Source organism: Lagenorhynchus albirostris, chromosome 12, assembly GCF_949774975.1.
Source record: "Lagenorhynchus albirostris chromosome 12, mLagAlb1.1, whole genome shotgun sequence".
Taxonomy (NCBI): Eukaryota; Metazoa; Chordata; class Mammalia; order Artiodactyla; family Delphinidae; genus Lagenorhynchus; species Lagenorhynchus albirostris.
Window position 1 is genome coordinate 25,371,919 of NC_083106.1, and position 9,355 is coordinate 25,381,273.

Here is a 9,355-nt window from a genome sequence, read left to right on the forward strand (position 1 = left end):
TTCCAAAAAAACCAAAATGTCCCTTTCAGAAACAGAGTGAAATGTGGAAATTTTAAATATAAAAAGTCTTCTAAATATTGATGGTCCCTTCAATTTGTTAAAGTAACAAGTTTGTGTAATTTTTTAATACAACTCTGATATGCCTTCAGTTTGCTAAAGAAGCAAGTCTGTGTAATTTTTAATAAAACCTTACTCAGCCTAGGTCTGTGCTTTCTCATCCTCTTCCCTATCTTGCAAGTGTATTTTTTAAAAGTGCATTTTGAGAGCATGTATTACACATATAGGTCTTAGCTGAATATTTATTGGAAAATTTCCAGGCTGACTTGCATTTTAGTGATCTCCCAGGAGCACAATAATCTCCTTTGTACTGGGGGGTGTGGGGGAAGGAGGGGGAGGGAGAGAGAGGGAGGGAGGGAGGGAGAGAGAGAGAGAGAGCGTGAGAGCAAGCATACTCTTGAATTGGTTTGGAGAGATAACTAGAGTCTTAAAATATATACTGACAACTGGCTATGCTCTACAGATTTCAAATGTGCGCCAATCAATTTAAGAATATGCACACTAAAACTGCGTTTCAGGAGTTAATTGTGCAGGCTCTGCAGCGAAATGTCTGGGCTTGGCACCCAGCTCTGCCACTTACTGTGTTATCTGGGGAAAGTCATTAACCTCTCTGTGCCTCAGTTTCCTCATCTGTAGAAGTGATAGCTGTACATTGCTCATGATGTTGTGAGGATAAGAGAAATGAATGGGTCTTTAAAACGGCGACTGGCACATAGTAAGTGCTGGAGAAGGGTTAGGTGCTATTATTATTATTTGCACAGTGGTACTGAGGTCTTAGACTAAGAAGGTTGGTCTGGCCTTGTCCTAGCTCTAACAGCAAGCTGCCGAGCAATCCTTTTTCTTTTTAATTAATTTATTTTATTTATTTATTTTTGGCTGTGTTGGGTCTTTGTCGCTGTGTGCGGGCTTTCTCTAGTTGTGGTGAGCGGGGGCGACTCTTTGTTGCAGTGCGCAGGCTTCTCATTGTGGTGGCTTCTCTTGTTGCGGAGCATGGGATCTAGGCGCCTGGGCTTCAGGAGTTGTGGCTCACGGGCTCTGGAGCGCAGGCTCAGTAGTTGTGGCGCACAGGCTTAGAAGCTCCGTGGCATGTGGGATCTTCCCAGACCAGGGCTCGAACCCGTGTCCCCTGCATTGGCAGGCAGATTCTTAACCACTGTACCACCAGGGAAGCCCTGCTGAGCAATCTTAAACAAGTAATTTAAACTATGTGTGTTTCAGCATCTCTGTCTGCAAAGTAGACAATAATTGAGCCTACCTCATAAGATTGCTCTGAGAATAAAGAAATGAATACATATCATATACTAAGAATAGTGCTACATACCTTGAAACACTCAATAAATGTTAACATTTATTATTTCTAATTAAACTTATGTGTTCCAGATGACAATTTTTGAGCTCAGTATTTCAGTCTCTATTTGTTTCATGGCTTTCAGAGCTTGGAACTGACGTTGAGATTTAACCATTATCTATTCACAGTATATGCCTACACTAACCCTTCATTAACTCTGTTTCCTTGTTGGTTCCAAATGCTGTACTTACCTAAGACGCCACCTTTAGCTCAACTCAGAGATCATGACATCAGTGTGATGGCGTGGACATGGCATGGACATTGCACAAGTAGGTCAGAGTCTGAATCCCCTCATTTACTAAAGTAATTTACTTAATAGCTCAGTTTTAGTTTTCTTCATTTGTAGAATGGGCATAACAGCATTTTTTTAAAGTTTTTTTTAATTTATTTTATTTTATTTTTTACTTCTTTTTTGGCTGTGTTGGGTCTTCGTTGCTGTGTGTGGGCTTTCTCTAGTTGTGGCGAGCAGGGGCTACTCCTTGTTGCAGTGCATGGGCTTATCATTGCAGTGGCTTCTCTTGTTGCGGAGCACAGGTTCTAGGTGCACGGGCTTCAGTAGTTGTGGCTGATGGGCTTGGTTGCTCTGCGGCATGTGGGATCTTCCCGGACCAGGGTTCGAACCCATGTCCCCTGCATTGGCAGGCGGATTCTTAACCTCTGTGCCACCAGGGAAGTCCCAAATGGGCATAACAGCTTTTAACTCACAGATCGTTGTGAGAATTTAAAGAGATATTACTTGTATGATAACTTGGCGGAGCTCTTGGAACGTAGCAATTTTAAGTGAATGTTAGTTGTTCCCACTCAGTGGAAGGCTGTCAACAAATCCCTTTTGGAATGTTGGTACACTAGTCCCAGGGAAGGGCTTAGAACTGGAATTGAGTTATAATCAGGCACAGAGAACAAACAGACCTGAAACAAGCCTTATGTCCCACTCTTAATAATTGTGCTGATTGCTCCAGAGCCATCAGTGATACACACCCCACTCTGCTCCTACAGCCCCAGGCACAGTCCTGCACTAGGACAGCACACAGTGCTGGCATCAGCAGTATCACTTGGTATAATTATCTTCTGCAAAGCCCAAGTACCGAGTGGGTGGCTATGGGGCCATGTCCTCTCCAGATCTCTAGACTATTTCCTGGCACAGTGCAGTGTGTATGAGTGGAACTCAACAGATATTTCCTGGAGGAATAAATATAATATTCAGTATTATACGGAAATGTAAAGATCCAAACAGAGAAAATAAAGGTAGCAGAGGTAGGACAAATCAGGTATTAAATACTGTTATGGAAAGTGTAAACAGAAAAGCCACTTGGCAAGGTGTATCAAGAACTTCCAAATATTCATATTTTTACCTATCAAATAAAAAAAACAGGATACCAAGTTATATTTAGAGTTTAATCCTAATTTTGTAAAAACCAAAAAATATATAATCCATATAATGTATATGGGTGATATGTGTGTGTCCATACAGAAAAAAAGAGAAACAGAAAGAAGAGATATATCAAAATATTTTGAGGCAAGGGAGGAGCCAGGATATATAGGAGTTTTTGTAAGGAAGCATTAAGCAAACCAACAGAAAGCCCAAACAATCAGGTAATTAAACATCAAAAGATTACTGCCAGTTAAAGAAAAACCAGACATCTCAAGTTAATGAACTTAGTGCTTTTCTGTGTATGGGAAGAGTCTAGGCCTAATGAAATAATTCCTTTGATGTGCACCTTAACTATCTAGGGCCATTATCCTGCTTTTCTTTATCCTGAATCCTCTCAGGGTGCACTTTGGGCGAGGGTGGCTTCAATGGCTGATGGGGTCATGGCAGCAACATCCTTTGTTTACTGTTGCGGCTCCTCCCTTACCTCTTTGTAACAGTCCCTCAGAGCTATCTTAGAGGCTGTACCTCAGGCTTACGTCCTCAGTAATGCCCCAAGCAAAATATAATTTTCAGCTTTTAGGTTGTGCTTTTTTTTTTTTTTTCAGTCCACACTGGATACCTAAAAACATTTTTAAAATTTGAAGATTAATTATTGATTGTAGGGTTTTCATATTTAATTTTATATGAGGAAAATGATTGATATTGGAATTTTCATTTTCTTATGAGGAAAATTATTTACCAAGCAATATAGAGGCATTGAAAAATCAAAAGGGGCTTCCCTGGTGGCGCAGTGGTTGAGAGTCCACCTGCCGATGCAGGGGACGCGGGATCGTACCCCGGTCCGGGAAGATCCCACATGCCATGGAGTGGCTGGGTCCGTGAGCCATGGCCGCTGAGCCTGCGCGTCCAGAGCCTGTGCTCCACCACGGGAGAGGCCACAACAGTGAGAGGCCCGCGTACCGCAAAAAAAAAAAAAAAAGAAAAAAAGAAAAATCGAAAGTATTTTTGGAACAGTTTCAGATTTACAGAAAAATTGCCACAGTACAGAGTTCCCATAAACCCCTACCGATTTCCTGTTATTAACATTTTACATCAGTATGGTACGCATGTTACATTTAATGAATCAATATGGATATAGTGTATTAACTGAAGTTATAGAATCACCCTGAAAATCATACTATGTGACTAATAGTTTCTCTATGGTCGTTTAGTCGATTTTGTCTTGCACATGCTATACTGAATAACAGTGTTCTACTGCCATCTACTGTTCTGAATAATTTTTTTTAATTTGATTCTTAGAATTTTTCATTTATCTATACTTTCATAGCCTTTTAGAGCTGTAACTTTCCCTACGGTTCATTTTTTTAACCACCTCAATAAATAAGTGAATATATTGAGACTCAGAGAGACCAAGGCTCACAGGTAGCTATTGACATAGCCATTCATCCATTCATGTATTCATCAAACAATTACTTAACACCTGTATTAGAAAAGGTGCTGGGGATACAAGGCGAATAGGAGAATGGTCACTTTCCTCAAGAAACTCACTGTCTAATGGGGACAAGAAAAGGATGATTATAAAACAATCTGATTACTACATATGCTTCAAGTCTTCTGGGAGCACAGGGAAAGGACACATGGTTACCTTAGATCGGAGGCGGGAAGGTAGGGAATATGCCAAGATTCAGGGCCATCTTGTTGGAAGACATGTGGTCTGAAGCAGATCTTAAGAGATCAGCAGGAACTAAATGGGTGAATAGGGCGGGGACTGGGAAGAGACGAATTCCAGAAATAACGTCAGAAAGAAAGGCAAAAATAGTCCGCTGTATGTGAGAAATTTAAAAGAAGAGCAGAGAGTGTAAAATGAGCAGGGGTGACAGATGAAGCTGGAGAGGCTCACAGGGGTCAGACCATGGAGGAATTTGTGTGTCACCTTTGGAAATCTCATTTTTGTTTGTTTGTTTGTCTTTTGCGGTATGCGGGCCTCTTCCGTTGCGGAGCACAGGCTCCGGACGCGCAGGCTCAGCGGCCATGGCTCACGGGCCCAGCCGCTCCGCGGCATGTGGGATCCTCCCAAACCGGGGCACGAACCCGCGTCCCCTGCATCGGCAGGCGGACTCTCAACCACTGTGCCACCAGGGAAGCCCTGGAAATCTCATTCTTGATCACAGAGGTGACGGAGCAGCAGTGAAGGGAGCCTGGAGGAGTGTCAGGGTCAGGTTCACATTTAGCTGCATCATGTTAGTAGTCCTGTGGAAGATGGATTAGGGAGGGCGGGCGGTGTCCAGAACTGGAAACACGGAGGGCAGTGAGGAGGCAGCGTGGCAGTAAAGACAAATGAAGTAGAGCAGGAGGAACAGGGATGGAGCAGAGAGTCTGCATTGTAGAAATACTGGGGAGGTAAAGTAGGTGGCAAAGCTTCCAATGCTGCCTATATATTGGATACACAAGAAAGAGTCAAGGATGATCTTGGAGTTTTAATTTCGGTGAGCAAGGTGATGGAGATACTGCAGAAAGAAGCTAATGGTTTAGGGAAGAGAGGGCCATTTGAACTCTGCACAGGTTGAGGTTAAATTGTCTGAGGGAGAATCCAGGTCATGCCACCTTGCTGGAAGTTGGTCTAAAGGTCTGAAGCACAGAGGAAAAGTATGCACGGGAGACATGTATTTTCAAGTCATGAGTATGTAGGTAGGGGTTGAAATCATGAAAGTGGATGATGTAACTCAAAGCAAATGTATGGAAGGAACAGAAGAGTGGTGAAAGGAAAGAAGCCCAGAGAACGCAACCCTGGATGAAGGCAGGGGCAGAGGAAGACTAGCACAGTAAGGACACAGGGAGGGGGTGGATGGAGAGCTAGCGTGAAAGAAAAAGACATCTCTGACAGCTGGTAGTTGGCCTGGCAACCAATAGCTAGGCTATGAGGATCCAATGCCGAGCATAACTAATTTCACAGACTATTAACACCAGACAAGGTTACTCTGTAATTGTGGTAGCACAAGACAAAAACAAGCCCACTCCATAATTAGATTTGAATGCAGAAAAAACAAAAACACCATGCAATTCTTCCTGAAATAATGTAACTCAGAACAAAACACCCACTTCCTTGAATCCTCTTCAAAATCACCCAATAGAAGCCTAAATCTTATTACTAGCCCCCCCAACACCCTCTCACTGAGACATCCTCATGGGGTACAGCCTCCCTAGCTGCAGTGAGTCAGTAAATCTAACTTTATTTGACTATCAGTGTGTTCCTGGTGGTCTTTGGAATGGCACTGGAATTTAACATCTTTTTTTTTTTGCGGTCCGTGGGCCTCTCACTGTTGTGGCCTCTCCCGTTGCGGAGCACAGGCTCCGGACGCGCAGGCTCAGCGGCCATGGCTCACGGGCCTAGCCGCTCCGCGGCATGTGGGATCTTCCTGGACCAGGGCACGAACCCGTGTCCCTGCATTGGCAGGCTTACTCTCAACCACTGTGCCACCAGGGAAGACCCTAACATCTTTACAGAAGCCAAGAGAGTAGAAAGCTTCATGGAGGGAGATATTAAAGTATCTATTGCCACAAAGAGGCCAATGATATCCATTGAATTTGGCAATAGCTTACTGGTGACCTTTGTGAGAGCAGTTTTAGTAGGATATTAGGAGTAGATGCTTGAGACAAATGATTATATATATTCTTCCTAACTCTGTGTTCAGTGACATCAAATTGGTAGCTGGAAATCAGCCATGGGAGAGTAGCTACCCCATAGAAATTGGCAAATACTATATGTCAAGGGTTTTTTTTTTTCTTCAGAGAGTTGGTTGTTAAACTTTGGCCATCACATCACTAGGTAGAAGGAAAATTACAGTTGGCTGAGGAAGGAAAATGGAGAGAGAGAGAGTAGCGATAATTGAAAGGTTGCATAAGCCAGGGAGAAGAGATTGGATGAGGATTAGAGGGGAAATACAGGGTCAGCAAGAACCAGAACGCAGACTACCTGATTTTCTGTTCAGTGCTTCTTTTACCATCACCTCTTTACCGCACTGCTGTCAGTTTGGTTTACTAGTGAGGACGTGACAACTTACACGGGGGTCATTTCACTACAGCTTGGGAGAGAACTGGCAGTGCTTTGGATGCTTTTGAGGGCAAGGAGAGGAGAGAAAGAAGGAAACTTCTGGAGGAATATCTCCCAAACTCTAATGAGTGGCTGTTATAAACAGTACTGTCTCTGGTGTCAAGCTGGGTGGCGTGTGGCTTTGCCACTCAGGGACTGTGTGGTCTTGAGAAAGCTGCTTAACTTCTTTGTGCCCCACTCTTATCATCTATATGCAGGCGATAGTGGTACACACCTCATAGGGTGGGTGTGAAAAACTTACTGGCACGTAGCAAACTCCCAGCAAATGTGAGTCAGCTATTATTATTACTGTTACTTTTTCTGGACAGGAGGGTAAAACAACTAAAAATTTTCACTTTAAAATGATATATTTATGTATTTTTGTTTATAACACTCATTGCTTTTATAACCATAAAACCCCCAGATTTATAAAAATAGAAACTTTTTTCAGTAACAATTTACGTTGTTGAGTGTTCTGCAATCCACATATTATCCAGTAGGAGGCGCTATTTAACCATCTACTATCCACTATAATCCATCATTTCAGGAATATGGCTGGGTGAATGATTGCATTGTCTATGGTAATGATTTACTGTTAATATTCATACATAGAATTTGCCCCTTACAAACATGAAAAGCCCCATTTCCAGCCTTATTAAAATGGAAAACCTATGTGAAAATCATCATCATCATCATAATCATCATCACCAACACTTTTGTTGCAGCTTACTACGTGTGGGCATTATCCTGAGCATTTTACATATATTAGCTCTTTTGATACTTATTACAATGCTGTGGGGTGGGCACCATCCATTCTATAGATGAGGAGACTGAGGCACAGAGAAGTTAAGTGGCCCAACGTCACACAGCTAGTATGAGAAAGGATCTGAACCTGAGCTATCTGGTTCCACAGTCTGGGAATCACGTGTGAGGTATGTTATTGTTGGAACCCAACCAGGGTCAGTTTGGGTCTCTTCCAGAAATTCTGAAGAGTACTTTCCTTGCTTTCACTTCAGCATTAATGAGCTCTATTCCTCAAATCTACTGAAACAAGACAAAGAAATCACATCTCGTCCAAAATTATCTGAAGATGTTAAGACACCAATGAAACTCTCAATTTGTTTGAAATCACTTTGCCTGCAATCGGTACTTTATTTGATTTGTAAGAATATGATTTTTCGTCACAAATATATTATACAGCTAATAAAACAAATATTTTCATTACTTTTGAAAACTGAGAGCATTTTCTTCACACAGTCTACACCGTATGCAGTTAACTCTCGGCAGAATAGCCCCTCGTGCTATTTAAAAAAAAAATAATTAATTTTTTGGGCTGTGTTGGGTCTTCGTTGTTGCACGTGGGCTTTCTCTAGTTGCAGGCAGCAGGGGCAACTCTTTGTTGAGGTGCGCGGGCTTCTCACTGCGGTGGCTTCTCTTATTGCGGAGAATGGAGTCTAGGCATGCAGGCTTCAGTAGTTGGAGCATGTGAGCTCAGTAGTTGTGGCTCACGGGCTCTGGAGCGCAAGCTCAGTAGTTGTGGTGCACGGGCTTAATTGCTCTGCGGCATGTGGGATCTTCCCGGACCAGGGATTGAACCCGTGTCCCCTGCATTGGCAGGTGGATTCCTAACCACTGCACCACCAGGGAAGCCCCTTTGTGTTACTTTTGAAAGTGAAAATTTTTGTTTTTAATGAAAATATGTGAAGCTGGTTTATGTAAAATGAAGGCTGGGGAAATTATTTCAGGTGGTTTCAGACACTAACTTTCTCAGTAATTTTATTTTATTCATCCTCAAAAATTGCCAGAGAACTGCATAACACAAAATATAGTATTTTGTTTCTATTGAGAATACCAAACTGAAATATAGGAGATTAAATTTTAAACACTGCTAAATATTTCCCACTTCTTTCATTTTAAATTAATGGGAAAAGTAAGGGATTCACATCTGAGAAATGCAAATCAAACCCACAGTGAGATATTTCCTCATGCCTGTCAGAATGGCTATCAACAAAAAGACCAAGGATAACAAATGTTTGTGAGGATGTGCAGAAAAGGGAACCCTCCTACACTGTTGGTGGAAAAGTAAATTGGTATAGCCACTATGGAAAACAGTATGGAGATTCCTCAAAAAACTAAAAATAGAACTATCATATGAGCCAGCAATTCCGCTCCTGGGAATGTATCTGAAGAAAAGGAAAACACTAATTCAAAAAGATACATGCACTCCAATGTTCACTGCAGCATTATTTACAATATCCAAGATATGAAAGCAACGTAGTGTCCATCAACAGATGAATGAATAAAGATGTGGGGTGTATATATATATATAGAGAATATTAAAAAAGAATGAAATTTTGCCATTTGTAACAACATGGATGAACTTGGAGGGTATTATGCTTAGTGAAATAGGTCAGAGAAAGACAAAGACTATATAACTTATATGTGGAATCTAAAGAAATAAAACGAAACAATAAAACAAAACAGAGAG